A 24,961-nucleotide genomic window follows, 5' to 3' on the forward strand; every position below is an offset into this window, starting at 1 on the left:
GCAATAAGCTGAAGAGATGGTAATAAGCCCTCAACTGGGTTCATGTAGCCATAATAAAGAAGAGAGAATGATTTCCAAGAAACATTTGACATATAAAGTGAATGTTTCTGGTTTGGAAAAGGAGCATAAACTTTCCCTGGAGTACACTACCTCACACATATATACACACAGGGTCTTTAGGTGTCTTTCCAGGATGTCAACAGCTCATTGAGCAAAGATCTATTATAAGACTTATGACACTGTTAACTTTTCCAACACACTCTCTAGACTGAGCTCTTTCACGAGCCCTACTCATCCTCATTTGTCTGTATCTCCTGTACAGTATATGTTTGATAAATGATGAGTGATTAAATGAATGAATGAATACATCATATCAGGGTTTTATTTCTGGATCACTGGAGAATCATGGAATCTTTGATGAGAAGTGAAAAAAAACAGGGGAATGAGAGCAAGTTTTTCAAGGACAGGGAGTTCAGTTACAGGCCTCTCCACTCAAGTCAGGGCTTCACAAACAGAGTCATTACAAGACTTCAAGCCATCTTTCTGAGTCAGGTTTTTGTATTATCTACAGAATCAATTAGGTAATCATGATATTTCTAGTAATCCCTTACTCTGAGATGTCTAGCTTAGTCCCCATGTCCACTGGCATTGTAACATCTCTATTGATATATACAGTGAAATTACATTAAAATATCAATTATATGTGAAGGGTGAGTTGAGATTAAAACATGCATCTTAGCTTCTAAAAACTTTTGTTTCAAAAGTAAAAATGAAAAGAAAAACATTCAGTCTCAAAGGTTTTAGCTTGAGGTCCTATGAATGTGGACTAGATTAAAACAAGTTGGTTCCCAACCTTCATGTCATCTAATTTTCTGATGTTTATATTTTCAGCTAACTACTCCCAAACTTTGTTTTGTACATATGCTACATGGCAGGATAGATTTTCATAAGAATATGAAAAATGCTGGTAAGAAGAAATACTTGATAGTTTGTATTGAGGACAAATTCATTAAGTGTGTTGTTAAGTCCAATTTGTGTCTTTAGAGTTTTATCAGCTTTAGTATCAGAGTTCTATTAAATGAACCTACAAAGTTGTGTGAGTAATGCTAAAGTCATGCTATATTTTTCTAGCTGTGTTCACTCTGGAGCCATTTGTCAATTCTGGGAAAGAAGAGAAAAAGAAAAAGAGAAAGAGACTCAGATCTGTATTGTGCCAGAAGGTGGCCTCTAAGAATGAATTCAATAGGTGACCTTGCTTTCTGGCTCCCACTGGGAAGCACAGGCAGAAGACCAGAGGGAGGATTGAGATAACCTCCCTATGGGATCATTGTGGGCCTCCTGTCTGCACCTGGCCCTCAATCTCCAGATTCTGGTAACTGTTCCCTTCTTTTGTCCTTCAGGCTTAGGAGTGATAATGATGCCTGAGTTTCTAGCTCTAGGGCATGGCACCCTTGTGTTTTCTTTGCCCTCCTCTTTATGAACTGTCTCTTCATTAAACTCTCCTTGAAATTTTTCAATTTAACTACCCTATCTCATTCCTACCAGGATACTAATCGATACAATAGTCATGAGAGATTGAATGTACTGGTTTCAAGAGCTTCTACAATTTTATTCATATTTAAATTCCACTCATATTGAAAGTATTTTTACCCTTAACCCATGAATAAAATTGTTAACAAAATGACCTATTTCAGTTCATCTAGGGGAGAAAAGGAAATTATGAGAAGAATCCCAGAGGAATTTGTGCCAACCAGAGTTCCATAGTCAAACTGTTAATCAACTAATTGTTTGGAAAGAAGAAGTACAAATATTAAAAATATATCAAAAGTGGTAATAGACAATTAAATTCTAAAATATGACCTTTTTAAATACAATGCAATACCATACAGAACATTATTTTTTTCTTTTATTTGTGGATATTTCTTAATTTTGGAATGCTCCAGACTTCAGTATTCAATCCTCTGCTTTGTTTCATTCACTTTCTTTGATATCTCAACCATTTTCATCACTTTAAATATTACCTAAACACTCCTGATTCTGGATGGCAGGGAGTGGGTAGCAGAAGACTAGCATTGCCACCAAGAACCACTATGAAAAGCAAACAAAATTCAGAAATCATTTGTTTAAAGCTAGCAGAGAGCTGCTGAGGCAATAAAGCCGAAGTACTAAGACTTGGAAGCAATGAGAACTTCTTAGAAGTGAGCTGACTTATTTAGCCATTTTACTTTGGCCAATTTGTCACTTCTGGGCAAAAAAAGGCTTATAATTCAGCCTTTGTAGTTACAGGGGGGCCATTTCTAGGGGCAAGGGGAGCCTCAGAGATTTGGCAGAGACTTGGGGGAATCTCATACACATGACCAGTTATCCTTTTTCCAAATTCTAGTGTTAAATGGGGCAAGGGACCCAAAATTTAAGCATAAAGCCTCTGAAAGCAGAGCAAAGTTTTCAGCAGCCTTGTAAGACAAAGATTAGAGTTCAAGATCTGCCAGGGAAAGGATCAGGGATAAATTAAAGTTAGACTGAGGCTTACCAGGGCTACAATCCAGCCTGATCAGCCAGCACTCTATTGGTCTAGACAAAGGCTAGGTGAATCCTCTCTGGAGAAATATGACATCATCTGCAGCCTCTGTTGATCCTCTTGCTGTTTAATTCATATTTAGCATTCAACCAAAAATTACTAAATATGCTAAAAGGAAGTAGCACATTATTTTAGAGGAGACCAAAATGAAAGTAGCCCATGGAAACAAACTCATAGTGGCTCCAGATATTGGAGTTTGGTGAAAAAAAAAATGATTTAAAAATAATTAAATACACTCTCCTCTATATTGATTACTCTTAAATTTGTACCACCAATCTAGATTTCTCCCCTGGACTCCAGACATACAGATCTAACTATTTACCCCATGTCTTCATTTAGATAACTAATACATATTTCAAACATAACAAGTACAGAATAAAACTCCTGGTCCTACTACCTAAAACTCATTTCTTCTGTAGGCATCCCCATTTTAGCAAATAGTAACTCCATCTGTTCAGTTGTCCAAGCCAAAAATGTTAGAGTCATTCTTCTCTCTCACCTTTCTCTAGTACCCCTCACCCAACACATATGCAAATACTATATGCTCTCTTTCAAAATATGCCTACAATCCTGCCATGTTGTACTATCTTCACTGCTATTTCCTTGGTCTGAGTCTTGCCTGTTTATAAATTTGATAGTCCCCATTGCATCTCTTGCATCTGCCTTCTATGGGCTGTTCTCAACACAGAGCTGGAATAACACACTTGATACAGAAGTCAGATTATATAACTCCTCTGCTCAGAAACCTGCAGTGATTTCCTGAACAAATTCAGATGAGCTCCATTATGCTATGGTAACAAATAGAGCCAAAATCCCAGTACCTTCAAACAGATTTATTTCTTATTCACTTTACCTGTCCATTATAAGTCAAATGAGCACCCTGTTCCATATCATTTCACTTCAAACACTCCAAGACTCAGGTTGTAGTAGGAGCCGCCAGCTGTAACATTGTAAGTTGCAGTTCATAGGCAAAAGAAGGGCGAGGTGAAGCACACATGGGCTCTTCAGACTAACAACGTCACTGGCATTCACATTTCACTGGCCAAAGCCAGTCATGTGGCCATCCAAAGCCTATCTGGTCCACAGGCCCCTACATTATCCCCTCTCTGTGTCACCTTACCTGCCTTGTCCTATTACTCTTCCCCTTGCTCACACTGCTCCAGGCATACTAGTCTCTTTGATGTTCCTCAGGCATACCACACAAGCTCCTGACTTAGAACTCGCTGGACCTCTGCTTGGAACAGTCTTCTCTTCTCCCAGTACCCCTCCCTTGACTCTTTTAGGTCTTTGTTCCAAAGTCACCTTCTCACGAGGCCTTCTCTTACCATCCTATTTTCAATGTCTGTATGTAATATTCACCTCTGTCACTCTCTAACTGCCTTCTCATCTTTATTTTTCTCTGTAGGACTTATGATTATTAAATACTGTATATTTTACTTATTTATTATCTATCTCCCCTCACTAGAATATAGGCTTCATGAGGGCAGGGACTTTTTCTTAACTAAGTTATGCCCATACCTACAGGAATGCCCAGTACATAATGGGTGCCAAATAAATAACTATTGCATAAATATAATGCCTCATCTTATTTTAATAGGACTTTAAAATATACAAACCATTCTGATATGCATCATCTCATTTAATAGTTACAACCACCTAGAGAAGGACTAGCATGTGAATATATCAAAATCTGCCTTAATAAGATGCCAAATGTGTAACTTGAGCAAGTGGAGTCTAAAGTACCTACTGATAATCACCAAGTTTAATATAATGAGAAATGGGTGAGAGGGGTGGCTCAAATCATCTATGGAAATGTAAACATTTTACTGCCTGCACATCTCTAATAAGAATTGATGTAGTGTATCATCTGTAATTTAATCACCAGCATTACATCTTGATAGTAAATGAGGATCACTAGACTATTCCCTATAAAGTTAGATTGCTACACATACAAAATATACACTGAATTTGGGTAGTATTTCAGGTGTGACACAGACGATAAATGGAAAGAAGTCAAACTAAAAGTAGCACTCTTATAGCTGATCCTATCATGCTTCTAAATTTTAGTGTTTACTGAACTGTGTCACCTGTCCAGTTCAGCCTCACCCTGAGTATCTGGACACAGAGGAATAAATTAAGTCCTGAGTTTTATTTCTGGATTTAAAATTATTTTATTTACTTGGGGTGTGTTGTTTTCATTGTATAAGGGAATTTTTTTCAGGCTTCGTGATATAATGACAATGAAAACAACTGATCTAAACAACACTGCTATCAAGAGATCCAACACATTTATAATTATAGGTTGGGATACTTTGGTTTATTAAACATCTTAAAGGAAGTTAGTTTTTTGACTAAAGAAGTCAATAAATTTTGCATGTATATTTTATGTCAAGACTGTTTATTGAGACTTCTTTCATTGATTCCCTGTCTACAACAGAATAAGAGAATCTATCCAAATGCATAAGCTAGACAAAAAATGAGCATCACACATACACACACCGATACACAACTGTACACACACACACACACACACACACACAAACCAGATATTTACCCAGCTACTATCTTCTGAGGAGTTAATGATCTTCTGAGGAGTTAATGATTTGTTTGCTTGTTTTAGCTTATTTTTAGCTATATAAAACTAGACTACAATATGATATTAAATGGTGTAAAAGGGGTCAGTGGTTTATAGCCTAAATAGGCCACAATTTTATATGCAAAGGAATAAATAAGAAATTAAGCAAAATATTCCTACCTGAATCAAGTGGAAAAGTAAATGAATATAAGAAGATACTACATGGTGAAGGCTTCCTCTTACAGTTCTTTTATAGCTAAGATTTTGCAGCTCCAGTGTTATGTGAGCATAAGTACCATGGACAGCATCTTGGGTTTACGCATGAATACATGTTTCTATAATAGGAAATAATAGTGGATTCTTAAAATTATGCATTATAGGTAATGCCATTTGATGTTTGTTCCATTACTAATAAATTAAAAAATCAATTATTATTAAAAGCCTTCACAAATTCACAGAGGACCTTGAAGTACTAACATATTAGTTTCTTTCTTGAAGGGATGTCAAACCTCATTTTACATGTTCCCATATATAATGATGATCAAATAACCACTTTTAGAGGCAGATTATTTAATTTTAAACAAAAAGAAAGTCTGGATCATCAGTTGTTCATTAGTTTGGTTTGTGGGAGAGGTGGGGTGAAGAGAAGGGGTCGCATATTATTTCCTCTGCTTCCTTCACCATCGTTTCATTGCAGTAACACAAACATGTACGTTGACATAAAATGATCTCAGATCACTTCTTCTCAAATTGTGTGTCTATTACACTTTTTTTTTTACATTGATCTTATGATGCAGGCTTCTGATCTTGATTCAAATAAGAAAAGTGAACTTGTTCTGAACTTACAGAATCAGGCATTCTAATCACAAGTCTCATGCAGGGAAGCTGATGTTTGATAATCTTCACCACAGAGCTGGTAGTGTTTGCTTGAGAGCATGTTAGCATTAATGTATTTGTCCTCACATTTAATTCAAAGCATCTTACACAGACACCATTAATGGTATTTTGCTAGCACTTTCAAATGACTTCTAATGTAATTTAAATCAATTCAATTTAACAGCCATTTATTGTGCAAAGATCTGCACTTTGTGTGTTTTAGGTGATACAAAAGCATAGTCCCTATCCTAAAGGATATTTTGGTCTATAGAGGAAAATGGATGTGGGCATCACCCACGTGACACAAGGGAACTTATAAAAAGTGCTCTAATGGAGGCTCAGTATAGTTCTAGGGGAGCACAAAGGAGACAAATGGGTTCTCATGGGGATAAAATAAAACAGGAAAAGTTTCAAGGAACTAATTAAAGACTTGAAGAAAAATAGACTTTCAATAGCCATAGACATTAGGAGTGGAGGAATGAGTTATGAGAAAGATTTCAAGTTTGAGGTATGGAATAAAGTTTCAGACATAGTGAGGTATGCAATGTGGAGGAAATAGAAGCCATCTTGGGTAGGGAACACTGGTGGAAACATGACTATCCTGGAAGACACACCTGGAGAGGTAAATTAGGCCAGATGAGGGAAAGTGTCATATAGCCAACTAGAATGTGAATCTTAGTCCTTAGGCAACGCAGTTATTGGTGGTTTCTGAGGAAGGATATTTTCATAAAAATAATCCTAGCATTTCATGATGGATACACCAGGAAGGGAGGATAGAATTTTGATGTGGAAGCTGAAGGAGACATTTTGAAAGATGCCTCTGACTTTTTATCATAGGAAATTGAAAGGGCAGCACTGAAATTTTGAGATGTAAGGAATGCCAGAAGAGGAACAGATATAGACAAGAAGATGATGACTTCAATTTCATATTTTGTGAGTTTGACCTTGCAACCTAACATCTATGCAAAAATAACTAGTGGACATTACAAAATAATCATCTCCTGAGAGATAACTGACCAAAACATTTTCAGATAAATGTGATTTATTTCTTAAGAAAAAAGAGGTTTGCACTATTTTTTGAATTTACCAATACAATTTATCAATTAAAAATAATTATATGAAGTAGATATTTTGACAGAGGCTTTTTAAAAAACCTACTTTTTTATTGTCATGAAATGATATAAGTTCCATTGTAAAATTTTGAACAATTCAGATTAAAAAATTTTTTTAATTGCACTTCATTCTATGACTTAAAGACAATGACTTGATCTTATGGGTTTGATGTTCGAGTCTGTCCATGATAAATATGTATGTGTGAATATGTGTGTTCACATTTCTGTGCACAATTGCATGCATATGTATTGCAAAAAAATAATCATAAGATAATAAAGTTTTATGATCCACCTTATTCACTCAATGTATTTTGAGTATTTTTTCATGATTTTAAATAATCTTTTATAATCTTATTTTTAAAAAAACTAATAGACTTTTTAAGAGCAATTTTAAATTTACAAAAAACTTGAGCAGAAAAGTACAGTCTCTATATACCACTTACTCTACACACAAAGTTTCCTCTATCATTATCTTGAATTAATGCTGTACATTTGTTACAATTGATGGATCAACACTGATACACACTTATTAACTAAAGTCCATAGTTTACATTAACCTTCACTCTATCTCTTTCTGTTGTACAGCTCCATGGATTTTGACATGCATAATGTCATATATCCATAGTTAAAGTATGATACAGAATTGTTTCACTACCCTAAAAGTCTCCTGCACTTTACCCATTCATCTCTCTCCCTTTGTCCGCCACCCCAATCTTTTTACTTTGCTATAGTTTTGCCTTTTCCAGAATGTCATATAGTTGGAAGTATGCAGCCTTTTCAGACTGGCTTCTTCCACTTGGTAATACCAATTTAAGTTTCCTTCATGTCTTTTTGTAGCGTGGAGACTCATTTCTTTTTTTCACTGAATAATATCTCATTGTCTGGATGTAACACTGTTTATTTAATCCATTCATCTATTGGACATCTCTTTTAATTCCAAGTTGGGGTAATTATGAATAAAGCTGCCATGAACATTTGTGTATAGGTTCTTGTGTAGGACTAGTTTTTGACTCATTTGGGTAAATAACTAGAAGAGTGATTGCTGGATCTTATGGTAAAACTGTTTAGTGTTGTAAGAAACTGCCAAACTGTCTTCCAAAATGTTTATACCATTTTGCATTCCTGCCAGCAATGAATTCCTGTTGCTTCATATCCTTGTCAGCACTTAGTGTTGTCACTCTCTGAGATTTTAGCCATTCTAATGGGTGTGTAGTTATATCTCACTGTTGTTTCCATCTGCAATACCCTAATGACATATGATGTTGAATATCTTTTCATATGCTTACTTACCATCTGTGTATCTTCTTTGGTGAGATATCTGTTAAGGTCTTTGGCCCATTTTTTAATTTGATTATTTGTTTTCTTATTATTGAGTTCTTTGTATGTTTTATTCTATTTTATTTTATTTATTTATTCTTTTTTTTTTTGAGACAGAGTCTCACTCTGTTGCCTGGGCTAAAGGGCCGTGACATTAGCCTAGCTCACAACACCCTCAAACTCCTGGGCTCAAGCAATCCTTCTGCCTCAGCCTCCCAAGTAGCTGGGACTACAGGCATGTGTCACCGTGCCTGGCTAATTTTTTATATATATATATTTTTAGTTGTCCATATAATTTCTTTCCAAATTTAGTAGAGACGGGGTCTCGCTCTTGCTCAGGCTGGTCTCAAACTCCTGAGTTCAAACAATCCACCCGCCTCGGCCTCCCAGAGTGCTAGGATTACAGGCATGAGCCACTGTACCTGGCCTGTATGCTTTAAATATAAATCCTTTATCAGATATGTCTTTTACAAATATTTTCTTTCTTTCTTTTTTTCTTTTTTTTACATAGGGTCTCACTCTGTTGCTTGGGCTAGAGTTCAGTGGCACCATCATAGCTGACTGCAACCTCAAACTCCTGGACTCAAGCAATCCTCCTGCCTCAGATTCCCAAACAGCTAGGACTACAGGCAAACACTGCCATGCCTGGCTAATTTTTTTTACTTTTTGTAGAGATGGAGGTCTCGCTATTGATCAAGCTGGTCTCAAACTCCTAGCCTCAAGCAATCCTCCCACCACAGCCTCCCAAAGTGCTAGGATTATAGGCATGAGCCACCATGCCCAACCACAAATATTTGCTGTCATTCTGTGGCTTATCTTTTGCTTCTCTTAACATTGTCTTTCACAGTGCAGAAGTCTGTAATTTTAATAAAGTCCAACTTATCAATTTTTTTCTTTCATGTCCTTTTGATGTTGTATCTAAAAATGCACTGCCAACCCAAGGTTATCTACATTTTCTCCTACAGTCTCATTTTCAATGGTTCCATAATATTCTATAACTAACATTAATGTTCTATTTTAGGTCATTTAGATTGTTACCAATTTTCCACTATTATACACAACACTGCAATAAATATTCTTTTAGCTAAATATTTGGACACATCCATAATTATCTTTCTAGAATTAGTTCTTGGAAATAGAATTGCTGAATATGGTGGAATTGAGGATTGGCTCATCAATAACTAGTTCCATCTCCTCTTGAATGCTTTCTTGAACCACAAAAACTGAAAAGCTGTAACTTACATCACTGGAGCCCAGTTCAGCTAAAATTTCAGCTGTCATTTAAATTCTGCTATGAAATGTATTTTTGTGAATCTTGAATTCAGAACTAGAGAGAGAGAAGGGGTTTGAGACATCCATTTAGTGCCAGTTGTAGCAGAAGTGACAAGGATTTGGGGCTAGCACCAAGAGCAGTAGCCTCCCAGTTTGACAGACCAAGTCAGTGGATTGCCCTTGGTGACCAGTTCTGCAAGTGGCTTTGGGAGTCATTTCTAGAAGCTCAAGCTTGGTTTCTTTAGCTGTCTTAGTGATTCCAGAAGTTGCTTAATAAACTGTAATAAATCCCTTTCTGCTAAGTATAAGTAAAATATATTCCATATTCTCCACTCTATATTCTGTACATGGGATCATACTAAATGCATATTTTGGATATTTTTGGTACATGTTGCCAAATTGCCCTCTAGAAAAGCAGCCCATCATATCAATTTTTCTTTCAAGCACTGGAGTATGGGAGTAGCCATTTCCTCAAGCCCATGTCAATATCAGCATTATAATTTAAAACAAAATTTTAAATGTATAAGTTGGAAATTATATGTTTAGATATTTTAATCTCATATTTTTTGTTTACCAATGAAATTAAATTTTCTCTATGTATTTTTCAAAGTCTTTTTTTTTGTTCAATTCCTTTGTCAATTTTTCTGTTAGAAAATCAAGGAGATTTTTTAAAATCAAAGATTAATAGAGGCACAACATAAGTAATAACTGAATTATTCCCACAAAGTTATTATCTAGCTGTATATTTCTATCCCATCTTGTTTGAGAAGGGAAAACTAAGTGAAACTAGAAAGATACCTTTTAACTTTAAAAAAAAAGTCAAAATAAGAAAGTGAAAAAGAAGGAAGTGTCTGGGTAGTTAGAAGGTACATGAATGTGAAAACAGAATTTAACACAGATACTCAAAATAAATTCTATCACAGGTAAATTATCTTTAACTTTTTGATTAGGCATATGCTTACTAATGGAATGAGAATTCATAATTTTTAACTGTTCCCTTTCATGTTTTCCAGAGTAGTAAAGCAAAAAGTGGTCCCAGGCTTTAAAAATGACTTGACTTGACTTTAATCCCAGCTTAGTCCCTTATTAACTGTGCAATTGCAGCAAGATGTGTAACTCCTCTGAGCTTCAGTTCCTTATCTATAGAGTAGTAGCCACATGATAATTTTTGGACAGACATAGCATGAGTAAAGTTCCTAGAACATATTAATAATAGGTGGTCAATGAATATTAATTGTGTCCCCTTATTTCCTTCCTTCTGATTGTAGCTTATTTCTGTTTCAAATTCTCATCAATATCTCGATAACATGTCTTTTTAAAATTTGTTTCTCTCTTTTCAATATCCTTCATTAAAAAGAAGTACTTGCCTATGATCTATTCAGGCAATAATTAGCAAATTAACAATTCTGTGGGATCATTATATTGACATTTTATGACATCTTTACATTATTCATATCACATTATTTTTGAGGTATTGATTTAAGAGCTTAAAGCCCTTGGATGACAGAGAGAGAGAATGACCCTTCAACTCTAAACACAGGTGATCAGTATGCCTTAATTAGAGTTCTCATAGAACCCAGCCAATTTGCATTCTTGCCAATATGGAGAAAATAGCTGCTTTTTTCCCCATATTTATTTCAGGTAATAAGCCTTTACAAAACTGAATCCTGGGGCACTGAGGACCATTTTGTTAAAGCAAACATTGTTCAGAGTAAAAGGGAACAACATAGCCTTAATTTTTTCTCACCTCTACAGCCCACACCTCAAACCACATAGGGAATAAATGTAGGGTCGTAATTTCAGCAACAAACTGTTGTTTCTCCAGCTGTGGCTCTGGCCCTACTCTCTACAGTGAAATTTCCAGCTGCTTTTGTTTAGTCTCCAAAATACTTTCAGGAGCCCACAGAGGGCATCTTACTTGTATCCATGAATATATAAAATAAGAATAAAGTCTAATCAAAATTGATTTATTCCAGGGAATTATAAGATAACTAACATTGAAAACTTGGTAAATATCATTCACCAATTTAATAGATTATAGGAAAAAACTATGAAATAATCTCACTAAATGCAGAAAAGGCATTTGATAAATTTTATCATTTCTTAACATTAAAAAATGTTTACTATAATAGGAAGATACAATAATTACCTGACAGTTTATATTTAAAAAAAAATAAACCTTTGCAAATATCAAATATTGGAAAATCAGGAACAAGACAAAACTGTCCAGGATCACCACTTTAATGGACACTGTCCTAGAGGTCCCAGCCAACATAACGCATACAAGAAAATCATTTGAAGGTATAAGAAATAGGAAGAATTGAAACTCTCATAATATTACATAGTTGTCTACACAGAAAATTTGGAAGAATCTATAACCTGTTTATTAGAAAAAATAAAGAGTTTAGCAAGGGGGATGATAATCAAGAAAATAATAATCAAAGTAAATAATAACAATTTTCACCTGTAAAATGACAATGCCCTGTGATAGCTGGAGTGTAAGAAAATGGCTAAACTCATGAATAGATGCTGAGAAGACTATTACTATCACATTTTTTGTTGGTAACTTGACAACACACATTAAGCGACAAACCAAAGAAACTTTTACCTAAGAATTTCATTTCTAGAAATTTAAATTCAGAATACAATTAAAGATGTGCACAAATAACTTTGTTCACGGATGAAACTGTGGTAAAATTTATAATAAAAAAGGAATAACAAACATGATCAAAAATCTGGTAACAATGTGGCAGACACTGTTGGGTGCTTATTGCGTAGCCATTCTCCCCTTCCTCCATGCTGATAGAACCCCAATTTAATTCATGCATGGGGCAGCCATGGGCTTCGGTGAGGATGAGCTCTCACTAGCTAGGATTTATGAAGCCTGTCGGAATAATGACATTTCCATTGTGTGGTTTGGAATGAGCATATGACATGTTTCTGGCCAATGACATATGAAGGCAAGTTGGCCTCTGGCAAAGTTTCCCTTGCTCTTATAAAAGGGCATTAGTCAGGGACCTTCTGTTTTCTTCTTGTCAGCATTGATGTGTCCACATGCAACGTCTGGAACTGTGCCAATGTCTTGGAACCATCCAGCCTAGTACAGACGCATATGCTGAGAATGGAAGAACAGGGAAGGGATGTGGGTCCACTCTTCCACTCTGAAACAAGTCTTACCTCAAGACCTCTTGACGTGTGAGTTAAAAAGAATCATTATTTTTAAGACCACTGTTAATTGGTTTTTCTATTACCTAGAGTCAAAAGCAAACTAACTGAAACAAATGGTTACATATAGTATAACCATAAAAACTGTGCTTCTCTTAAAACCTATGTTTCAAAAGTTACTTAATAATAGATCTTTATTAGAGAGTAGAATTGTGGGTATTAGAGGCTGAGAAGGGTGGCGGGGAAGGAAGGATGGAGACAGGGTGTTTAACAGATACAAAATGACAGCTAGATAGAGGAATAAGTGTTGGAGTTCTGCAGCACTATAGGATGCATATGGTTAACTGTAATTTATTGTATATTTTCAAAAAGCTAGAAGAGAGGATTTTGAATGTTCTCATCACAAAGAAATAAATGTTTGTGATGATATATATGTTAATTACCCTGATATGATCATTATACATTTGAAATATCACTCTGTATTTCATGAATATGTTCAATAAAAATAGGCCTTTATGACATTTTGTTAAAAATAATAAAAAGGTATTATTGAAGCATGTTAAGGAATCTTTACAACTCTGTGTTATTATCAACCACATTTATAGGTGAAAAAAATAAGATCGAGAGAGGATAAGTGGTTTGCTTGAGTTCAGATCACTTGTATTAATAAATGGTGGAGCCAGGATTTGAATTCTCACAGTGTGACCCTGACTGCCCACCCGTTATTTCTGGGTATCCCAGCCTCTCACTATACAGCATGTCTTTAAACGTGTGGTATGATCCCAACTGTCCTTTGCTCTATGGATATGATACATACAGATATATGTACACATGCGCATGGACTAAAGGGGCTGAAAGTAAACATACTGAAATTTGAAAAATGGCCATCTCTGAGTATTGGGATTGTGGATGATTTCCATTTGATTCTTTGAGCTTTTCTTTATTTTTCCAAATGTTCTACAATAAACAAATATAACTCTCATATTATGTAACAAATGTCAGACTAAAGGTTACATGAAAAAATGTAACAGTCAGATAAAAGGTTCATATTTAAAAGAAAAAGACATTTTAAATAAAGTTAACCTTTCATAACATTGAATATGATAGGCTTTAAAAATATTACATAAAACATGTAATTAAAATCAAATAAAAATCACCAAAAATTTATTTACAAATTTAAAATAATTATGTCATATTTAGAAATTATAAAGGTAGAAAAAACACATTATAAATTGCCATATACCAAATACATATTTTTAGTCATAATTTTTGTAGGCTTATTTTATCTTGGTGAAGAATCTTTGGAAAAACTTTGATGTGCTTATTTCTAAGAAAGCAAACAATTTGAGCAAGTCTTTGGGAACAATATTCACCACCTGAATCACAAAGATGCCTTTATTTTCATAATAAAATATCTATTTTAAAATTTTTGTTATAACTTATAATAAAAATCAGAATAGCCATCACTTAAATGGTACTTGCTATGTGTCAGGTGCTATCCTAAAGCTTTCCAAATATTAACTCATTTAATATTCTCTCAACATTTAATACTCTATCAGATAGGTACTATTATTACCTCCATTTTACAGATGAGGAAACTGAGGCACAGAAACAATAAGCAACTTGATCAACATCACTAAACTAAAATATAGCAAGACCATATTTTGAATTTAGGCAGTCTAGATCCAGAGTCTCTACTTGTAACTACTGCATATTGTTTCCTGTTTTAGTAAATTATTATAATTTATTGGACTTTATTTAATTTCAAAACCCAAATGACCAGTCTTCATAATCATCTAGGTTCATTAGCAGCCTCTAAGTAGTCTTTTGGTTTCTCTGCTTCTAAATAGTGTGGTGCAAAGCAAAGAACTAAAAATACAAATGTGCAAGAAATCTGCAACTTCAGATTTATAGGATGTGCCTATCAAGGGGTCAAGTTAGGTACTGAAAATTCAATGTTCTTGTAATAGTATAGTACTACCATAAAACAAATGTAGATTTTTATTTATAAGCCTTGTGTAAATTAAAGAATTATTTTTTTAAAAAGCAGTACTACGTTATTTATGCATATCACTTTTTTTAGGAATCAGTTTATTTCAGACACCAGCCACAGCTGGGACAGAGAAATAAATGAACGCACACACATACACACAAACACACACATTTTCTTACACCTTGGAATAAGCACACATTCAAATGTGCAAAGAACAATTTGAATGTCGCTTTCTGTACACTGGATTAGCCTCTCAGCTCTTTAACCAGAGCTGTAAATTTAGATGTCTTTGTTCAGTTTGCTTTTGGTTCAGCACACACAGACTGGCCAAGCCAAGCTGGTGGAAGGTTCTTTCCCCGCCCCTTTGAGAGTTACAGGACTGATTCCGTATGCTCCAAGCCAGAGGTAATGTAATGTCCAGAGCTTTATTCACTGAGTCAGTCAACCATCCTTTCAGCCTTTGACTTCCTGGCTGCTGCTAATCTGTAGACCTCACAGAAGTCTCTAGACAAAGGAGATGTTGAACACATGCTTCAGCACCAGCGAAGAGGCCAGCCGTGCGTGCAGCCAGGCGAGGGCCCAGACCTCTCATTTATACGGGGCGTGCTCCTTGGGCACAAGACAATCCAAAGGCAGAACTGACTATAAAAGTCAGAAATAACCACAATTCCATTAAAAACTGCAAATAAAACATTTTTATAACTTTTCCCTAATGTTACAAACAAGCAATTGTCCCACAGTACAAATATTTTCCAGTCCCTAATAAATGTAACCTTTTTTCTTCTCTTTTGCTCAAGGGGACAAGAAGCTTATGCACATAAAACCACTTCAGAGAATTGCTTCTATTCTATGCTTCCGAGTGTTAAAGCTTTCAATTTAAGCTACAAATACAGAGTACATCATGCTCTTATAGCACTATTTTTCCCAGATTTATTTATTGTCCAAAAGGTATGTAAAAATACGTATGTATTCATTATCCTTTAGAAAGATAGAGAATTCCAAAAACAATTTTGACCCTTTTCATTCTCCCTGTCACTAATAAAGCTCTTTAATATTATGCCCTAGAATATTATTACCCTTCAAAAAATATATTTAAGCCACTCTATTTGGTATATACTCTGAAGTATTATTAATATCATTGGCAGGGCCAGGGTGGGAATCACCATTGCCAGAGTATCCTACTCTAGAACTTAGACTCTGTAGTCACAAAAATAGTTCAATTCAACAAATGTCAATTTGGCATCAATGTTGAAAAGGAAAAAATATGAAATACACAATAAGTTTATGTCAGAGCTCCTGCCTTCCTTAACTCACAGTCTCAGTGATAAGACACAGATAACAGTGTGTGACAAAAGGATGATAAAAATCAGGCCTACAATAAGAAGGCTATTGTAACAATGGCTATGAGTAAACATTTTAAGGTGCAGAATAAATGGCATAAGGTAAGGCTACAAGAGGAATCTGCCTTCTGGCTACATTTCTACCATACTGGATGCCCATGCTACGGAGCAGCATGCGAAATGAACCACTACTGTCTCTCACTAAGGTGAAAGCCTTCAGAACAGAACTTCCAATAGAACTTTCTACAATGATAGAAATGTTCTCTATCTGCTCTGCACTCTCCTATGAGGAAAGCCACGTACCGCCTGTGGATACTGAGCACTTGAAATGTGGCTATTGTAACTGAAGAACTGGATTTTAAATTTTATTTCATTTTAATGAATAACCGTATTTGGCCAGTGGCCACTGCAGTGCACTGAGCAGCTCCACAGTATATGTGTTCAGTACCAATAGAGCAAGAAATGTCATGGCTGTTCCAACGCTGAGAAGTTGGCAGCACTGGAAGATGCCCTGCCTGTGAGAAGGGCACAGCTCTAGAATTTCTTCTTAGGGAACAATCTCAAACTTGTCTTATCAATATAGATGATATAATGTATTCACTTGATCCATGTTCCTCTTTCTCTAAAGTAGAATGGTAAATGTTAATTTTCTGCTTTGTAGGTGGGAAATGATGAAGCAAGTTAGCTAATTAGAAATTTTCCAAAAGGCACTCATGACTTTATAGGTGTTTACAGATGAAGATAAAACCTTTCTTTTTACATAAAGTACATTAAGAAGACAAGACTATGAAATGTGATTATAATCATTCACTCTTGGGAAAATGTTTTCTTCGAAAATATAACTATACTGAACATTCTTGTCATAAAAATATAGAAATTTTGAAATAAAAGGATTTACTATAACATTACAGATAACACTTAACTAGAGCCCGGGGCACTTAAGCCAAATCAGTGGCAAAGATATTACTTCCTACTTGGGAACTCTGAAGGAATCAGAGGAATGTTTGCCATCTGTCTTCAAGTGCAAAGAATCGTTCTAGGCGTTGTAGGTAAAATAGAAGAACACAGCTCCTGAAGCCCGGAAGAGGGACAAAATGATGCCAATCTCTAGCCTCGCTTTGAAATGCTTCCTAAAAGCCTGTTCTAATGAGCCAAGCAAGGATAGCTGTGGCCTCCTCGGCTTCTGCACGCACGGAAGACAATGCTAATGAACTGTGCCATTTTTTTTCTGTTGATTGTCTCAACACAGGGCCCCACTAACAGTCTGCTGCGACTGGCACTTGAGCTGAAACGTATTTTCCAACTCCAGTGCTTCCATACATATCTTGGTCTTTTCTGAAGTGTGTCGTAAAAGTGGTAAGAAGGTAGCAAGGTCTCATTATGTGTTAAATTGTGGGTGAAAAGCTCCCTAGAGAATCTGGGTGTACCTTATCAAGAAACTTTGGAAGCAAAGTCTTATTGTTGTTTTCCACAAATTGTTTCTTAAGCAGGCAGCCCTTCTAAGCTCCAAAAATAGTAGAAATTGTGAGTTAGAAACAAGGAATTTCCAACCAATGTGGGGGGAGGGAGGAATCTACCTTGTGAGGTTTTTAGAATCAGTAAAACAGACGTGTTCTTTCTCTTAAATTTCTGTTGCCTATAAGCTTGTAGAACTTCAGGGTAATATTACTATAACAATTTTTTACAGTAGAAATTATAATTGAAATTTGTGACATACAAGGATAACTAAAACTCAATCATTTCACACTCTCCCATACAAGCCTGAGGATACCTGGGGATAAATAGATTTCTTGGAGGCAGCTACTGACTATGGCTAAATTACATCTTACCAAGTAAACTCATTGGCTTTTTAATTACTCTGCCGATGTCCACATGCTGTCACCACTATCTCATACTGAAATGATATTGATTTAATTTTAACTTTAATGCACCAAGGAGAAAAAAGTGGAGAGTATATTTTATTATTTTTTGGGTCTATCCTTCTTAAGAGCCAATTTTTTAAATACTGGTATATATTTTTTAAAATCCGTCTCTGCTGTAAATTGTCAACCTCTGAATATTTGCTTTAAATGGTTCTGTTTGTGTAACTGTATTTAAGTAAGATTCATGTGATCATTGTCCTCTAGAGCTGCAGTCCCCTCCCCTGGGCTGCAGACTGGCATCAGTCTGTGGTCTGTTAGAAACCAGGCTGCACAGCAGGAGGTGAGTGGTGGGTGAGTGAGCAAAGCTTCATCTGTATTTACAGCCACTCCCCATCACTAGCATCACCACATAAGCTCTGCCTCCTGTCAGATCAGTGGAAGCATTAGATTCTCACAGGAGTGCGAACCCTACTGTAAACTGTGCATGAGAGGGATCTAGGTTGCGTGCCTCTTATGAGAATCTAATGCCTGATGATCTGAGGTGGAGCTGAAATGGTGATGCTAGCACTGGGGAGCGACTGCAAATACAGATTATCACTAGCAGAGAGGTCCAACTACGCAATAAATGTAATGTGCTTGAATCATCCCAAAACCATCGCAACCCCAGGTCTGTGGAAAAATCTTCTTCCATGAAACCAGTCCCTGGTGCCAGAAAGGTTGGGAACCACCACTATAGAGAGTCTTTACAAAAATGAGAGGCACATCTCCAGAGGCTACCACGTGAACCAAATGTTTAAATAAAGAAAACTTTCATAGGTAGAACTATCTATGCACACAACCATATTAGGAAACACAATTGAGGGGAAAGAAAGCTGTTCTCATTTGGTATGGGGTAATTTAAATTTGTACATCAATTTAAGCATCATAAAATGGTTGACTTTTCTTAAAATAAGGAATAATTTTATCTTAGGTTGACAGCATTAAAAATAAAGTGCTATTTTTCTTTTGGAATTCACCCCATAATGACTATTTCCCTACTTGTCAGGTGCCCTTAAAAATTGTTTCTGATCATCTTTGCAGAAAACTTCATTTCCTTTTTGGTGGCCTATTTAGTCATAATGTTGTAGTATGCTGGCAAAGCAAAATGGGAAATTGGAGGCAACTAATCACATCATTAAAGCCAAAAACTTCAGGTAATTCAGGTCAATGAGGGTACAAGGTGTCAATTATTCAGATGGTTATCTCAATTCATTGCAATAGAGAGACCTTGTTCTTTAATTACCCTTATTAAATTAATACTATGTCAGATCTATTTGTTATAACTTTTTAATTTGCTTCTTTATGTTATATATCTTTATAACTACCTAGGTATCAGTATTCTAAAAGCCAAATTCTTGGACACTTAGCATCAGGATTTCACATAATTAAACAATAAATAATTTACACCAATGAATTGCATGCTTATTACCTGAGCCTTATGCATAATGAAGCAGCGTCTCCTAGAAAAAAACTACAACTGGCACAATACTCAAGAGTCAAGTCATTGTCGTATGGCCATCAACAAGTCAGGTTCAAAACTAAACTTTTTCTTTCTCATTGCAGCATAGAAATCCCACCACAATCTGGTCTTAACTTACATTAAAGCTCCATATCCCATCAACCACTGCTCCCAAGAACCTTAAGCCCAGTCAGTAGCAGGAAGCTTCTCACTGTTTTCTAAACTATTCATGCTGTGGTTTGGTATGTGTTGTGCCCTCTACTTGGAATATTCTGCCCCCTCTTCTCCACTAGTAAACTTGTATTGGTGCCTTGACATCAATACTTCTGTGAATCTCCCTTTTTCTGCTTCTGTAGTACCTTGTTCATGTCTCTATTATCTTCCTCAACACTCTACTGTTTAAGTAGTTAAGTCTCTCTCCTCCACTTCACTGGGAGCACTTTAAAGGATACCAAGCTATGGCAAACTTTGAGGAAAGATTTGAAGAGGAAGCTTAGGATGAAAAGATGATCTAAGAACTGTAGAGTGTCATTTAGTGAGGGATAGTGAGAAACTGGGCTATTTGGCACATTAGGATTCTTGGATTTGCCTAATGCAGAAAATAGAATATCTGCTGAATCCTTGGGCTTTGCAGTGCAGATATCTCCTAAATTTTCTGGTCTGAGCTTGATTACAATGCTCTCTGATAGCCTAGATCTTTCACACATAAGCATAATAAACTGAAAAATGACATTAAGGAATCCATACTTGTTTAGAAGAACATTATTTAGGCAAAACAGGGAGGAAGTATGAATTGGAGTCTAAGAAATGTGACATTGACTCCAAATTAGCCAAATGTTGACCTAACACTTTGTGCCAGAGGTGACAACAGGATAGATAAGGTGAAATAGAGTATTTTTGCTTTTCTAGGAGAGCAGCAGGAACCTAAAGCGCTTTTTACTAGGATCCTTCTCCACTTAAATTCTGCTATAAGACTTTATACAAGCTACTGTTTTTCTATATTTTTGATAGAACTTATTTTAAAAGGTGGTAATAGGGGAAAGTATAATCCACTAGTCATATTTTTGTGATTTTATTGCAATAAAAATCATATATGTGCATAATTCAGGTAACTATTTTCTATGGTACCAATAAATGTATATAGTATATCAGAAGGTACTTCAAATGCAGGTAAATTTTACTGTACAATAAATTATAGATATTAAAGAATATATACCATGAGCTAATTCAAAATAAATTACATACAAATTTATTTATCTGCTACTTGGAAATAAGAAATGTATGTAATTATGCAGGACACTTCCAAAACTAAATTATGTCTCACTTAGCCAGCATTTCATTGATACAAATTAAAAAATGAATTGCAAAAGTATAAGGATTACACGGAAGTTTTGGGTACTTTTGCAATTAATGTATTACTTCCTCTCTATAACTGTGGTCCAATACTCATTCTTTTCTTCACACTTCCTCTCAGTAAGACAAGTTCTAAAATCCTAAGTGCTGTATGAGCTATTACATAATTGTTCTTTTATGGCCTGCAGAGACACTACCCTCCAGTACATTCCTTTGTGAAGTAATTTGGGTTACCCTGGATATGAAAAGCAGCTCAATCAAAGCACATTCCACTGTGCAGCCAAGACCCAACAAAGAAATACAGAGACTAGGATGGTCTTTGTAGCAAATTAAACTTCAAGGATCCTTTATGAAATGTTGAAGGTCTTCAGCCAGCTGTATGATTTTAGCAAAGGTCGGTAAAAAGTGACTGGAAAAATAAAAGTTAAGAGTATTCTTTAGCATAAGTTACAGGTTAGGGTGTTTCTGATATGGCAACATTTAGTATTCCTTTGTAGTTTCAGTTGTCTTTCTAACCCAAACACTTGGTAGTTTAACACCCAAACACTTTGTCATTTCTCATCATTCTGTGGGTTGATTGGATGACTCTTCTGCTGATTCTGGCTGGGCTCACGTGTGTAGTCCAGCCAGTTGACAGGTAGTCTTGGAGTGGCAATTCCAAAGTGGCCTCACTCCCCCATCTGGCAGTTAGCACTGGCTGTTGTTGGAGAAGACTGGAACTCTCTTACCACATGATCTTTCATTTCAGATTCCTACACAGCATGGTGGTCTCAGGGTTCTGAGGAGGTGAAGACAGATCTTCAAAGTATCTTGAGGCTCTGGAACTCATACAGTTGTCACTTCTCCTACATTCTGTTGGTCAAAACAAGTTACAGGCCAGGCCAGATTCAATAAGGCAGAAAGATAAACTTTACTCTTGACAGTGGGAGCAGTGGCACCACATTACAAAGGAGATGGACACAGGGTGGCATACCTCATTAGAGGACACTACTATAGCAATCTACTACAGCAGGAAGTGTTGTAAAGGGAAAAAAACCTTTATTGTGTTTGGTAAGAATTATGCCTACCCTGTCCCTACAAATAGGAATGTTAGTTTTGATTGAAAAAAAAAAAAACAGTGTGAAATAAAACACTAAATTTTATGTGCATTTCTGCCTGCCATTTTCTTAATTTCATATTTAAATCATGATACTTAGAATTGCTCCCAAAGGACTAGAGCATTTCCACATACACTGAGGAGAACACAAGATGGTGTAGAATGATCCTTTTTCTCATGGGTTACAAAAACCTATCTCACTGGATAAGAAGACTCAGAAGGCTTCAGCCTTGGATCACGACAAGGAGGCATGATCAGGAAGCATCTTACCATAAAGAATCAACCGAAGATGGAGGAGATAAACTATCAAAATTCAAAATTTTAATTATCTCCATATAATATTGTTATATAATGTTTAATTTTGAGAGGATGGATTTTAAATAAATTGTGCTAGAAAGTCTAGTAAGGAGCCTTAAAATGATGCATAAAGGTTGCAATTTTGGTGCCTACCTCCTGTGGTGTCAACAATGACATGTTACATGACATGACAATAATCTTCAAAAGAACAAACTGACAAAATTTCTGCAATAAATATTTTCCAGAAATGGTCAGTCTTTATCTATATGAAAAGTACATGATCAGATTTCTGTACAAATCAAACACAGACCACATTTTAGAAAAGGTTACTTAAGTAAGGTAAAAATCACATCTACAGTCTTCTATATTGTATGGGTTTCCTAACATACAATATTTAAACAAATAATATTGCATTTAGCATGTACGAATTATAAGTCCTTTAAAAGTAGAATAATACACTACTATCTTCACTTAAAAACATCAAATATAGTTTTATGTAGACTTTTCAACTTTAAAAAATAGCAAAAAACAATTCTAGTTAATAATGAGAAATATCCATTTTTAACCTTTGGTGACTTGAAACAGGTTGCTGATGGCTAGCATTTAGATTAATATCTTATTTTCCTTGTTTTCCATTTTCTTATGTCAAATGTCAAATAATTATAAATGCCAATACACTAGCTAGAATGAAAATCTTACTTTTCCATCATTCAATTATTCAATAAACCGATTTTATTGGATACTGTTTTTGCAAAGCACTGTGTTCAGAGACAGGACAACAGGATACCAGCATTTGGCATGGGGGAACCTACAGATGCATTATATTTGGAATTGCTTACTAACATTTTTCTATTATTAATAATAAAGTTCAAATAAGAAATTCAACTGAGTTGAGTCACTGAACTAAATTCAGCTGATATTTTCCTTTTATAATCCTGAACTTTCAAAGATTTATTTCCATGCTTGTTGCCCTACATTTTCTTTCCCAAAAGCCAGATCTTAAAGGAAAGATCAGACATGAAATCTGGTAAGAATCAATCAAATTAGCAACTCACTGTATCATCTTTAAAAAAACTTATGCAGAACTCATGGGGCATCTTTGGGGATTTCAAATCATTTTTTGTGACTAATAGCTTAAAGTCAAGTTCCAAAAAGAAAAATGTTTTAATGCATACACACCTGACAGTACTGGCCACTGCCCCCTTCTCGCCACGACTAATGCCCAAAATGGTAACTCCTTGGAGTAGTGGTGAGGATTGCAGCAGCCAACCATCCAGGATGCCTTTAAAAAGCCTCTGTAGCATTATAAACAGGGTTGGGAATAAAATCTCTGTGCACAGAACTATTAATACATTTTTACCTCTGTGAAGTTAAATGGCCTATATAAGGAAATTTTGCCTAAATAATATGATTTAAATAGCTCAATTAGCCAGCCAAGACCAAATGAAAATTATATCATTTAATAAGTACTTAGTAACTTTTTAAACATTAAGTAAAACAGAATTTATGAATCATGAGTGTTGCACAAAGCCTAAGTGGGGAGGGGGGAGCATGATTTGATTTTAAGGATACTAAAAGACTTATTAGCAAATAAAATTCAACAATGTATAAAAAGAATTATATACCATGACTAAATGAGATTTGTGGCAGGTATTCAAGCCTGGTTCAAACATTTGAAAATCAATTAATATAACCAACAGGCTAAAAAAGAAAAATTATATGATTATATCAAAATATGGAGAAAAAACACTTGATAAAATCCAACATTTGTTCATGATAAAAACTCTCAGTAAACTAGCAATGGAGGGGAACTTCCTCAAGGGTAAAGAATATAGCTTTAAAAACCTGCAGTTAACATTATATTTAATGATGAGAAACTTGAAGCTTTCCCACTAAGATCAGTAATAAGCCAAGGATGTCCCACTTCACTAGTTCTTTTCGACATCATACTGGAAGTATTAGCTAATGTAATAAGACAAGAAATCGAAATCAAAGGCATACATATTGGGAAGTAAGAAATAAAACTGACTTTGTTCACAAATGACATGATCATCTATGTAGAAAATCCAAAAGAATTGACAAAATAATTCCTAGAACTAATAAGAGGTTAGAGCAGGGATTCAGGTTTATATATTAACAGTGTTAATATATAAAAGTCAATTGCTTTCTTATCTACCATCAATGAACAGTTGGAATCTGAAATTTAAAACATGGTACCATTTACATTAGCACCCAAAAAATGGAACTTGTAGGTATAAAGCTAACAAAATCTGTAAAAGAGACATGTGAAGAAAACAAAACCCTGATGAACAAGATCAAAGAACTAAATAAATGGAACAATGATCCTTGTTCATGGATAGGAAGATGCACTATTGTCAAGATGTCTGTTTTTCCTAACTTGATCTATAGATTCAATGCAATTCCAGTCAAAATCCCAGGAAGGTATCTTATGGATATCATCAATCTGATTCTAAAGTTTATACAGAGAGGCAAAAGACCCAGAATAGCCAACACAATATTGCAAAAGAAAACAAAGTTGGAGGACTGACATCACCCAACTTCAAGACTTACTGTAAAGCTGCAATAATCAATACAGTGTGGTATTAGAAAGAGAATAGACAAATAGA

Source organism: Lemur catta, chromosome 2 (genome assembly GCF_020740605.2).
Source record: "Lemur catta isolate mLemCat1 chromosome 2, mLemCat1.pri, whole genome shotgun sequence".
NCBI lineage: Eukaryota > Metazoa > Chordata > Mammalia > Primates > Lemuridae > Lemur > Lemur catta.